This window comes from Grammomys surdaster, unplaced genomic scaffold, assembly GCF_004785775.1.
Source record: "Grammomys surdaster isolate TR1022 unplaced genomic scaffold, NIH_TR_1.0 142, whole genome shotgun sequence".
NCBI classification, from domain to species: domain Eukaryota; kingdom Metazoa; phylum Chordata; class Mammalia; order Rodentia; family Muridae; genus Grammomys; species Grammomys surdaster.
The window spans coordinates 7,362,133-7,375,792 of NW_021604600.1; the positions used below are offsets into that span (position 1 = coordinate 7,362,133).

The 13,660-nt window shown below is 42.6% G+C and overlaps 1 pseudogene; it reads left to right on the forward strand.

The window, feature by feature from the left end:
- The first annotated feature begins 1,371 nt into the window (after nt 1-1,371).
- On the forward strand, nt 1,372-3,672 carry LOC114618500 (annotated as a pseudogene).
- The last annotated feature ends 9,988 nt before the right edge of the window (nt 3,673-13,660 follow it).

Below are 13,660 nucleotides of genomic sequence, written 5' to 3' on the forward strand. Positions count from 1 at the left end.
GGAACTAAAGTTGGGGCAGTAATAGGTCAGTCTTGGACATGCTTGGGGGACATCAGGAGGTATGTGGAGATAGATCTTGGAGTAAACGAGAAGCTTCAGGGCAAGTTAGAGGGATGAAGAACATAAGGTACAAAGTGCTGTTGAGACCTTGCACACAAACATCTTCTAGCAACCCAGGCTCACATTGATCCAGCTTTACTACAGCTTAAGTAATTTAAAAGGCCAGAGAGTAGATTGGGATCGTCGACAGGGGCCAAAAGATACCACCTGTCTTGTAGCTCGTCATCTGTGATTGTACTTTACTCCTGTGCGGTTGCCTTCACCCACGGAGGGGCTCTAATCTCTTGATGTGGCAAGATGGTTTTCCATAGATTTAAATTTAAGTCCTAATAGTTTAGCAACTCAGTTTAAGGAGTACCCCTCTTTCTCAGATCTTCAGTAAAATTTCCAGAACTAGGCTAGTGAGATGCCTCTTCAGTAAAAGTGCTTGTGTTCGCTATGTAAACCTAATGACCAGAATTCCTTCCCCAGAACCCACTGTGGAAAGAGAATGTTGGAAAGTTGTCTTCTAACTTCGAACACACGCTTGTGACTCCCCCTCCCACATCACATACACATATACAAAATGGTAATAAAATTTAAATAAGTTACACATCTGGAAAGAGAACTAAGTGGTTAAGAACGCTGGCAGCTCTTGCAGAGGACCAGGTTCAATTCCCAGCAACCACATAGTGGTTCAGAACTGACTATAACTCCAGTTCCAGGGAATCTGATACCTTATGACCTCGAGAGGGACACATACATACACATTGATAAGCAAAAAACACACATAAGCTAAACAGTAATTTTTGAAAATTTAAGCCAGGTAGTGATGACCCATTCCTTTAATGCCAGCACTTGGGAGGCTGAGGCAGATGGATATCTGAGTTCGAGGCCAGCCTGGTATATAGAGCAAGTTCCAGGATGGCCAGATCTATACAAAAAACAAAAACAAAAGAAAAAAAAACAAAACAAAACCCTATGTCTCAAAATAAAAAAAAAAAAAAAGAAAAAAGAAAAAAAAATTTCCAGAACCAACTAGCTGACTGGATCAAGAGCCATCCTGGAACCCAGAGGCAAGTGACCCAGTAGATGGATATAGATAAAGAACTTGTTGCACATGAAGAATGTTTGTCTAGGGGTGCCATCTTGCCCCCATGGAGTTAGACAATCTTAGGGGAAAACAAAACCAAGTTCTGTTCTGGTATACTCAGTCTTTTGTTTTTAAAAGATTTAAAAATTGTTTATGTTATATATATATATATATATGTGTGTGTGTGTGTGTGTGTGTGTGTGTGTGTGTGTGTGTTTTATCTGCATGTAAATGGTCCTCTGCAAGAGCACCAAGTGCTCTTAACTACTGAGCTCTCTCTCCAGACCTGTGGCTTAGCCAGTCTTAAATCACCTAGGATGTAACATAACACCCAGCATCAGCTCAAGGTTTCCTTTGTTTAGGTCTTCATCGCCAGTGTTAGCCACCTCTTGTACCATTTTAAAGGAAGAGGCAAATGTAGGGATCCATTTTCTGTGGTCTGCCTCCCACCCCCATCCCCCAGCTTTACCTATTCATCAACTAGGACAGACAGAGTTCAAGAAAACAGAAGGGCAAATGGCTGGTGATAAGTTGGTGATAAGTTTGAGTTCTGTCTAAACTGTCCAGCCTGTTCTGTTGTTGTTGTTTTGTTTTGTTTGTTTTGGAATCAGGACATGGTAGGTGTATTCAGAATCAAACCCAGGGCCTGGAACATACTAGATATTTTGCCACTGAGCTACTTCGCAGCACTCAATCAAATTTTTTGAAATGATTGAAATAGTCTGATATTGTAGTCACTTGGTCATAGGCTTGGCTGGTGTGCTCAGTGAACTGAAGGTTTTAATTGAAATACCTATCTGGCCTGGTGTAGTGACCCATGCCTTTAATCCCAGCAGGTAGTCTGAGCTCTATGGGTTCAAGGTCAGCTTGGTCTACATAGTGAGTTTGAGGACAGCCAGAGCTATAGGGTGAGACCTTGACTCATATATTCATATATATACACACGCACACACACCTGTAGTTAATAGCTACTGCACAAGCACAGGAAGTGCCCTTGTGGAAGTAGGTGGATTTGTCTATTAGAGTATTAGAGATGGAGTCAGTGTTTGAATTGCACAAAACAGTTTTGGTGATCAGACATTGGACATGTAAGAGACTGGGCCTAGAGCATTGGTAGAACAGTAAACATTTAACAGGTAGACAACATAGGATTAGAAGGAGCTGGGTTGTATTTTCCAGGAGCATTAGAAATGAGATTTGTGTTCTAGCAATTTGTTGAAAGAGAGGAAGAAGAGCAAAGGAGATCCATCTCCCAAAAGTGCTACCAAAAGAATCCAGGAAGGGATCCATCTAGCCATTTGGACCAGTGAGTGAATAGTTGATTTGCATCAGTGATATAAATTATTCCTCAGATTTTTCCAGCCATAGGAGAGCTAGGTCTTTTACAAATCAACCTTCCTGAGCCACTGACCTAAGGCTGCCCTGGAATGTGTCAGTTCCTAAGCACTTGGGTTTTTAAGGCAGAAGCCTCCAGTAGTATGAGTGTGTCTCTCAACATACATGAACGATAGATAGTGAACTAAGCAAGATGACTCCTGCCTGTTACCCTTGAACTGAGGAGGCTGGTATAGAAAGACTGAAGTGAGTTTGAAGCCAGCCTGGGCTACATAGTAACATTTAGGCCAGCTTGGACTATGAAGCTTCCCTGTCTTCAGGAAGTAGAGCCAGCCATAGTGGCACACAGCTTTAATCCCAGCATTCTGGAAGCAGAAGCCATCAACCTGGTCTATACAGAAATGTCTGAGTCAACCAGGTATGCATAGTAAGACCCTGTCTTGAAAATAAATAGGGCTGGAAAGATGGCTCAAAAATTGAGAGTAGTTTTTCTTGCAGAAGACCTGAGTCCAATTCTTGGCACACAAGGTGGCTCATAATCAACTATAATTCCAGTTCTGCATACATATACTCAGGCACACACATAAAAAATATTAAAAATAAATAGGTGGGTGGCTGGAGCTTGGCGAGGAGCCTAAAGGCGGGTGCAAGACATGGGGGTCACCGTGGACGTGCACCAAGTGTTCCAGTACCCCTTCGAGCAGGTGGTCGCTTGCTTCCTTTGAAAGTATCCCAACCCCATGGATAAAAACGTCATCTCTGTAAAAATTGTGGAAGAAAAGAAAGACGAATCAACAGGACTCATCTATAGAAAGAGGATCGCTATCTGTCAGAATGTGATTCCAGAAATTTTAAGAAAGGTGAGTATTTTAAAGGTACCTGATATCCGGCTAGAAGAAGAGTCATGGCTCAGTCTTCCGAAAAGGAACATGGCTATCCGGAGTCAGTGCCTCACGTGGACACGGTATGCATCAATGAGGGAAGAGTCTGTCTTCCGGGAAAGTGTGGAAAATCCAAATTGGACAGAGTTCATTCAAACAGGCAGAATTTCAATCACAGGGGCTGGATTTCTCAATTGTATTTTGGAAACTTTTGCTAGTATGTTCTTAAGACAAGGAGCCCAGAAGGGAATTAGAATAATGGAGATGCTGCTAAAGGAACAGTGTGGTTCCCCCTTAGTGGAATAAAAAATCATGAGGAAGCTGTCACTGTGTCTACTCTTCCTTGAAACTCACTTCTTGGCCGCAGCATCATAGGCACAATTACTGGATGCAGGTTTCAGGACAGAATCAGTGGCTTAGAGAAGAGGGGACCTTCCAGCTAGAGCACAGAGTTGACACTCCCCTTTGGGGCCTGCTTCAAATCATGGAACTCATGGAGATGAGACCTTTTCGGCTGAAGTTTTATGACATGGTCTCTTTACAATCTTATGAATAAAGGGAAAAACCTATCAAAAATAAATAAATAAATAAATAAATAAATAAATAGGTGTAGTGGTACACAGATTTAATGCCAGCAGAGACATAGGCAGTCAGATGGCTGTGAGTGTTTTTGAGACAAGTCCCACTGTGCAGTCCTAGCTGACTTAGAATTCACTGTGTAGACTGGAACTCACAAAGATCTGGCTGTCTCTGCCTTCTCAGTCCTGAGATTACAGGGGTTCAACACCATGTCTGACCTGAACAAAATTTAAAAACAAAACAGGCAAGCAGATGAGATTTAATTTTTTAAAGTTACAGTTGTTTAGAGTGTGTGAGCACAAGGCTCCATAGATGTCAGAACAACTTGCAGGAGTCACTTCTCTCCTTCCACCACCTGGACCCTGAGGATGGAACTCAGCTTGTCAGCTTTGGCAGTCAGTACCTTTACTGGCTGAGCCATCTTGCCAGCTCAGCTTTAGGTATTTAGGTGTCTATCCCTTGGTCCCTGTTTTATGTCATAGGCCTCCAGAAACATGAGTTACAATATTTGAGCCAGGTATGATGGCTCACACCTGTAATCCCAACACTTGGGAGGCTCATAAAGAAAGATCAAGGTCAATTTGAGGCCAGCCTGGGCTACCTAGTGACTTTTAGGTCAGCTCAGACTGTATAGTGAGACCCTCTCTCTAAAATAATTAAAATGAGGGCCAGAGAGGTGGCTCAGTGGTTGAGAGCACTTGGTGCCTCTTTGGAAGAGCTGGGTTCAATTCCCAGCACCCATGTAGCAGCTCCAATTGTCTGTAAATACAGTTCCAGAGATTCTGGCATCCTCTTCTGTCCTCTTTGAGCACAAGGCACACACAAAGTACAGACATACTGGCAAAACTCATAAACAACCCAGGCAGGTACGATGCACATAGCTTTAATCCCAGCACTTGGGAGGCAGAGGCAGGTGGATTTCTAAGAGTTTGAGGCCATCCAGGTCCATATGAAAAGTTCAGCCCAAGCTAACAGCTAGACCCTATTTATCTTGAATAAATAATAGTCATGTTGGGCAGTTCATAACTATGTATGACTTTAGTTCCATGAGAACTAAACTAGACTCTCCACTAGACTCTTAAGGGTACCTGCACACATGTGCACATAGCATATGCATGCACATACCCCCCACATTTACACATAATTAAAAATAAATCCTTACGAGGTACATGCACATCCACGATCACTGCAGGACTATGCAAGAAAGTTCAGTTATGACACCAGCAACCCCGGTGTCTATCGACAAAGGAATGGATAAAGGAGATATACTATGGGCTGGACAGCTGACCCATCAGTGAACAGCACTTGCTCTCTTCAAGAACCCCGGTGTGGTTCCCGGCACTCACATTATGACTCAATAGCTAGAGCTCCAGGAGGACTGACATCCTCTTCTGACCCTCAAGGCCAACATGCGCTCATGTGGTCCACAAGAATACATGCTGGGAAAACTGATAATAATTTTATTCAAAAATGTGTATATGATGAGGGCTGGAGAGATGGCACAGGATGCTCTTCCAAAGGACTTGGTGACTCCCGGCACCCACATGGCAGTTCACAACAGCCTGTAAATCCAATTCCAGGGAATTGGAAACCCTCCTCTGGCCTCTGTGAGCAATGAATTTTTTAGCTATAAAGAGAAAAGTTATATTATTTTTGGGAAAATGCTTATAACTGGAAAGAAGCATCGAGAACCAAGTCAGTCTCAGAAACACAAAGAGCTGATGTCTGTCTCCTGGGTCCTAAATTATAAAAATACACAAAAGAGCACAGATGCCTTGAAAGGTGACTGGGAAGGGCGAGGGCTGGAAGTGCTCACAGTGCTCTAGCTGAGTAGGAAAATGTCCTTTCTCCACCTGAGAAGCAGAGGCAGACAGATCTCTGTGAGTTCAAGACCACCCTATTCTATCTATAAAAAGAGTTCTAGGCCAGCCAGGACTATAATGGGATCTGATGCCTTCTTCTAATGTGTTTGTAGATAGCTACAGTGTGCTCATGTACATAAAATAAATAAATAGAAGGAGGAGGAGGAGGAGGAGGAAATGGTCTTGTGAATACCATGTACAATAAATGTATCCCAATTTGGCATGATGGAACACACCTTATTCTCAGCAATCTAGAGGCAAAGACAGAACTCTGTGAGGTTTGTTTGTTTGTTTGTTTTTTGGTGTGGTATGGGGAAGAGTTGTTGGTGTTTTTTGTTTGTTTGGTAGCTAGTTTTTCTATTGTTGGTTGGTTTGTTGGGTTGTTTGTTTGCGTGTGTGTATTTTGAGACAGAATTTCTCTGTGTAGCCCTGGCTGGCCTGGAACTTGCTCTGTAGACCAGGCTGGCCTCAAACTCAAAGATTCTCCTGCCTTTGCCTCCCAAGTGCTAGAACTAAAGGTGTATGCCACTACTTCCCGGCTTGAGATCTGTGAGTTTGAGGCCAGCCTGGTCTATACAGTAAGACCCTAACTTAAAAGAATTGCAAAACAATAAGATAGGATTTTAGATTTTAATCTAAATGAAATGAAATGAAATGAAATGAAATGAACAAAAATCTGTTGAGTCATTGAAGGAGGATTAGTTTCTAGTGTGAGTTTTACACACACACACACTTTTTTTTTTTTTTACAGAGCTGAAGCTGAAACCCAGGGTCTATATACACTAAACATGTATTCCATTACTGAGTTACCCTCCCCATGCCCATTCTACATTTTTTTAGTGAGACAGAATCTCACTGTAGCTCAGGCTGCCCTAGAACTCACAAATAGACCAGGCTGGCCTCAAATTCACAACAGCATCTGCCTCCTGAGTGCTGGGATCAAAGCCACATGCTACCATACCTGTCCCCTAATCCACATTCTAAAGGAGGCTTAAAACTTCAACAGTTAAGCAGAGTGGTAGTGGCACATGCCTTTAATTCCAGCATTTAGGAGGCAGAGGCAAGAGGATCTCTTAGTTTGAATCCAGTATGTAATCTACAAAGTGAGTTCCAGGACAGCCAGGGCTATACAGAGAAACCCTATCTTAAAAAAAAAAAAATCAAGAAAAAAGTTTAAATAATTTGGGTTGAAGAGATGGCTCAGTGGTGATAAAGAGCACTTAGTGTCTTTCCAGAGGACTTGGTTTTGATTCCCAGAATCTACTGTTGCCCACAACCATTTGTAATGTCAGTCCCAGGGGATCCAATTCCCTCTTCTGGCCTCCTTAGACATCAGGCATGCATGTGGCGCACAAATATACATACAGTTTAAACCCATACACATGAAAAAAAACTCGAATAACTCATCAGAATGACTCACAGAATGAACTGAAAATGTCCTGGGAATTTGTGAGGCCCAGAGGAGAGCTCTTGGGTCATGTAGTTGAGCGGTAACCAGCACTGAACAGTGCTCCTAGCAATGCAGACAGAATCCGGGAAAAGACCCAGCACAATCAGGCAACAGGTTAGATGTAGATGTAGGGTAAGGGGATGAGAAGGTGGGGTTATCATTTGTTATAAAGCATAAGAGTGTGATCGAAAGAGTCCTGTAAGTGTTAATTCTGTAAGACTGAGATGCTGAGCCCTTCAGTGGGGTGGACTCCTCAGAGGTTGTATATGGCCAGGTGAAGAGGCCAGAGATGTAAATAGATGAAGCCTACTCAAGTCAGCCTCAGGACAGGAACAGGAACAGAAACTAGAAATAAGCTTCTGTATCCAGAATGTATGTTATGATATACTTGGCTGTGAAGAACAGACAGTTCCGGTTCAAACCATCATTCTCTTCCATTGTAAGAAGACTGTTCCATGACTTTTCTTTTGTCTTCTGGAGACAAGGTCTTATTCTATAGTCCAGGCTGTCTCCAACTAATGATCCTCTTTGGCCTCTGTAATTCGGGGCTTACAGTTCTATACCACCAAATTTTGTTGAACCAGAAGAATTGAACCAGGCTTCTTAGGATTTCTTCCTGGGGGTAGAGAAAGGGCCAACTTTAGCAAAATTGGGCCCATGGCTATTAAATAGAAACCGTATCACACATGCCTGTCATCATCACTGAAGACTAGAGGAGTGGAGCAAAGCAAGACAGTGCCTGAACTTCCACTGCCTGTGGAGTCATATTTATATTCTTTCTAAACACCACATGTCCTTTTTTGTGTCTGCTACAGCAAAACATCCTTTCACCTGTCTGTCCCGGAAAACCATCATTTGACATAACTGGCTTTCCAAAGAAACCAGAAGTTTCCACTTGAAAATTCAAAATCCATACTAATATAAAATATTTGAGACTAAGAGTTGCTTTTTAGTTTAAAAGTAGATTCAATAATCTACCCTTTTATCCTATTATCCCTATATCACCCCTTATTTTCATTCCTTCCCTCCACATTTCCCCCTTATACTAGCTAGCAAAGAAAGCAGGACAGAAGAGAGAAAAATAGAGGAAGAGATCCCTAAATCTAACCCCCTTTAGTTTGTTTCCTCCCTGACCACAACCAGTAACAACCTGTGACCAACTCACTTTAAATGACAACAAAGATCCATCATCCATCCATTGACCAAAAGCCACCCATCCCATGTCTCAAGAATGAGGGTATTGTTCTCTTAAAGATTGCTTCCAGCTGTCAGAAAGCAATAGTGTTATTAGGGGGCCCTAAGAAAATTTGGGTATTGGCCAAGTCCTAGGAAAGCTAACTGTATCATTTGTGGTCTAATCTCTGTGATAGAAAGTGCTGGGAGTAACTGAAGTCCTGGATGGAACAGTCTGTAGGCTGGACCATCATAGCTAGGCATTTTGAAGTTGTTCTGGATACAGATTTTTGAGGAAACAGCCTGTGAGGAGGCTAGATCACCTGGGCTACTTGTCTTGTCATCATCAGTCTCTGGTCCTTTTCTCTCATCTTTGGTGTCTGGTCCTTTTCTGTTTGTTGTCTTTGGTGTTTGGTCCTTTTCTTCTGCTTTGTTCTTCTTGGTTTCTTCCTTCATGTCTACAGCTAAGCTTTTCAGGAAGTCTCCCCTGATCAAATCTAATCAGTCAACAGGGTCTAGCAAGAGAGAGAGAATGGGGATGGAGGGGCAAGAGACACGAAGAATGGAGACAACACAGAGAGTCTGTTCAAGTTCTATTTATTGAAAGGAAATCATGGGTGTATATAAGCACAAGCAGAGGAATGCAACTGAAGACACTTTACCACATGTGCCTTGCAGCTGGGGCATTAAACAACAAAACAAGATATGTGAGAAAAACATGATATTTATCAGAGTGTGCTCAGCTGTTGTGGGCTGTTGAAAACACATCTCTTGTCAGGGTATATGGCCCGAAGATGGCTGCAAAGATGATAGCCACTTTCTGTTACAACTTGGCTCCCAACAATGAATAACTTTTCATTTTCTGTTGAAACAAAGGTATAACCTTTCCCTCAATGCAACACATTTCCTGACTTCCAGTCTGAGGTTATCACATATAAAGGCTGATTTAATTCATCATCAGTTCTTTCTAAAATCCAGTGCTTTTCAGCAGCCATGCTACCTGTCTCATTGACATTTTTAAAAATTTAAAGTCAATAAAGCATTATTTAATCTATCTCTAGGAGATCCCACATCCCCCTTTTGTTTAATGAACATTTCCTTTCAAGTTCATAGCTGAAATATATTTTATGTCATAATGCCTAAAAAATTGTGTTGTATTCTATTGGATACATCTGTCTGTGGGAGCGTCAGCTTTAGTCTGCAAGCATCTCCAAGATAGCTACCATCTCTAATAAATATGTAATTTCGGAATCATCCTTTCCTGAACTTAAGGCAGAAGCCCCTTGAAATCCTGAATAAGAATCAATTGTATGATATATTAACACAAGTATATACTTTAATTTTCCAAACTCTACAAAATGAATCATATAATCTAGTGAAATTTCTCTAAGGTGGCATTATCAAATATAATCTGTATTCTTAACGCAGTGTAAGTTTCTTTATCTAGCATTTCTATGGGCTGCTAGTCTACTTCCTCGTCACAAGGTGGTAGTACTTCAGGTTAGAATCCTCTGGCTGGGCGGTGGTGGCGCACGCCTTTAATCCCAGCACTTGGGACGCAGAGTCTCGACCCCCCCCCCAAAAAAAATCTTCTGAAGTTTTGTTCAAAAGATCATCCTCTCTCTCTCTCTCTCTCTCTCTCTCTCTCTCTCTCTCTCTCTCTCTCTCTCTCTCTCTCTTTCTTTTTGGTTTGTTTTTTGGTTTGTTTTTTTGAGACAGGGTTTCTCTGTATAGCCCGGGCTGTCCTGGAACTCACTCTGTAGACCAGGCTGGCCTCTGCCTCCCAAGTGCTGGAATTAAAGGCGTGTGGCACCACTGCCCGGCTACTTTTTATATTTAAACTCAGTATTGCTTTCTATGACTGTCTATGTTCAGTTTCTTTTCCCTTTTACAGTTTCCAAATTTAATTCATTACCCTTTCAGAAGTTTGGGACTTCAACCTTTAGTCTGGGCTTAGATTTCTGCTTGCTGTCCCTGCTGCGGCTCAGCTAGCACCTGGCACTGGTTGCTGGCTCCGCCCCTCGGCTCGGTCTAGAGGGCTATCTTATTGGTTCCGCCTAGTGCTAGCCCTAGTGCAAAGCTTCTCCAACTCACTAAACTTTTTCGTGGCTGCAGGCTTTTCCCTAAGGGCGTCCGCCTCGCCCCAGCTCCAGGAAGGTGGTGCCAGCAGCTGCACCAGGATGCGGCAGACCTGAATTGGGCTGCGGTGACTGGGAAGTTTTTCCTAGTTGGACCAAGGCTCAGTCCATACCTTCGCGCCTGGGAAGTGCCCTGTTCTCTACCTGGCAGCCGGCTTTGCTGGTCAGCAGGTACTCTAACGGGAACCACCCTCAGCACACAGCTTTCCTGGGTCTCCCACTCCCACCGTGTGCTTGCCTCAGAGACTGTGTCACTGGGAAACCGCGTTGCATCTGGCTCCAGGAAGTACTTGTTACCAACCTTCCATCCAGGATATTTCTCAGGCTCTAAGCTTTGATTTCTAGCTCCATCTTCCATGTGCCAATTACCGCCAGATTGTCTCGAACTGCCAGGCACCCAAGTAACGACACAGAGACTATTTATTATTATAAAAGCTTGGCTTTAGCTGGCTTGTTCCCAACTAGGTCATTCATATATCTTAAATTAACCCGACTATACTAATCTGTGTTCTGTCACGTGGCACATCACCTCTCCTCAATACTAGCACCTGCTTCTTCCTCCACATCTGGTGATGAAACTGACTAGCAATTCTCCTGCCTCAGATTCTTTCCCAGAGTTCCTAACTGTGCCTAGAAGTCTTGCCTATACTCGCCTGCTTTGCTTTAGACCTTTCAGTTCTTTATTAAATCAGTGAGAAGGTAAAGGAGATGTTTACAAAACATTGAGAATGTGTGCACGAGATTATTCCAGGTGTCTACTACACAGTTAGATAAATAGATTACTTGGGGTGGGGGGTGGAAGGCCACTCCATTTGAAGGTCTTGTCCAAAAATGTTAACGATTCTGCACCAAAAAACAAAACAAAACAAAACAAAAAAACCAACCAAAAACTTTTGTTGTTGTTGTTGTTATTTCTTTGAGTAGCCCTGGTTGTCCTGGAACTTGCTCTGTAGACTAGGCTGGCATTGAACTTGGAGATTTGCCTGCGTCTGCCTCCCAAGTTCTGGGACTCAAAGCTTTCACCGGCCTGGCTCACAAAACCCCTTTTTAAAGTTTTATGCATATATGTATTTATTTACATATATGTGTGTGTGAGTGTGTACACAATGATGCTCACGTGAAAATCAGAACAATTGTGGGAGTTGTGTCTCTTCATCCAACCGTTTGGGGACCTCTGGAATTGAACACAGGTCCTCAGGCTTGGTGGAGTCATCTTTACTCACTGAGCCATCTCACCAGGCCCTCACCTTTTTACTGGCTTTCTTGAGACAGGATTTCCTGCATCCCACATTAGTCTCAAATTCCCTATATAACAGAGGGTGGCCTTAAACTTTCAACCCTCTTGTTCCTGCTTCTTCTGTCCATCAGTGCTGGGCAGAAGAACTGAGATTTCAGGCATCAGCCCAGCTCCAAATTGCTCTAAGCCTATAGCAAAATCAATGCAAGCCTAGGTCTAGAGTTCTATCTAGTATTAAAGCTGCAGATGTGAGATTCAGGCAATGTGAAGCACTGACAAACCAGACTCTGTTTTGTGTATTCCTTCCTTGGACCTTTTTTTTTTTTTGAGTTTTGTTTATTTGAGTTTTGTTTCTTCGTAGTTATTGCTATCTTGGAACTTACTATTTAAACAAGGTTGGCCTCAGAATCCAGAGGTCTGCCTGCCTTTATCTCCCAAGTGCTAGGATTAAAGGTATGTGTCACAACTACCCAGCTTCCTTGGACCTTTTTTTGAGGCAGGGTCTCATATCTCCTAAACTGGCTTTGACGTTACAAAGGGTAGAGGATGACGTCTGATCCACTTCCTGAGTGCTGGGATTACAAGTGTGCCCACCACACTGGATTTAAATCTAGTCCTGGAAGTGTCTAGCCTCTGTACAATCTTATCTAGGCCTAGAGTGTCTTCAACCTCTGAGACTTACTGATGAATAAACTCACCCCTTCATAGTTCTCTTTGAACTCTGGCTGGCTGGTTCAACTTAGCAGTTCTGGCTCAAACTCCTCATCAAGCTGACTGATTCACTCTGGCTTTTCCCAGTTTCTCCTGAATTGTTCTCCTTGACCTCAAACTAATTCTGGCAATCTGTTCTGAACTCCTGGCCCCTTCTCATTCTTTGGCTCTTTCTGTCTTCACCTTTATCTAGGTTGGTGTCTCTCTACAACCTGCTTCTGAACAACTCTCCCTGTAAAACTGTTTCATTCTTTTTCTCTCCATTTTCTGTGTTCTCCCTTAAGTAGCTTCCCTTTCCTCTCTCTTTTCATGAAAGTTGGATATATCCTATTCTGCCAAATCTTTCTTTGATTCAATTAGACATCACTTTCAAACATGGCTGCTTCCTTCCACAAATTAATTTTACATTCATTGTTTGAGATTAAAGGTATGTACTAGGGCTAAGCCACACCACAACTAGAAACAGTTTTGTTGTTGTTGTTATTGTTATTATTATTAGTAGTAGTAGATAACACAGTCTCAGGGTTCACAGTATGATCAAATATTCTGCAACACCTTTCCCCTCTGTCCTTTTTTCTCTCCTATCTAGTGTTAGGGGGTTGAAGAGGTGGAAAGAGAGTGAAGGGTAGAAGAAAGAAGAACCTAGAAGGCAGCCAAAGTCCAGCTACAGGAAAGCTAAATGGCATCTTGCTGCAAGATGAACTCTCAGCAAGATATGGAGGACTAGACCCACACAATCCATCAAAGGATTAAGCTACTCATCTGATCAGAACACTCAAGACTAGTCACCTCTGGAAACAATGACATAAGATTTCCAAATCGGGCACTGTCCACTTTCACCTCTTGAAATGCTCCACTTTCCTGTGTGAATAAACTCCAGCTGTATTCTATACTCACACTTTACAAGTGTCTTCTGAAATTTTTTAAATGATTTATTTTATGTGTATGAGTGTTTTGTCTGCATGTATGTAAGTGCACTCTCTGGAGTCTACAGAGGCTAGAAGAAGGTGCCAGATCCCCTGGAACTGGAGTTACAGGTGGTTGTAACCTACCATGTAGGTGCTGAGAACTGAACTCAGGTCCTCTGCAAAGGTAGCCAGTGCTCTTAACTGCTGAGCTGTCTCTTCAGCCCCTCATCTGGATTCTTTAGATAAAAAAAGAA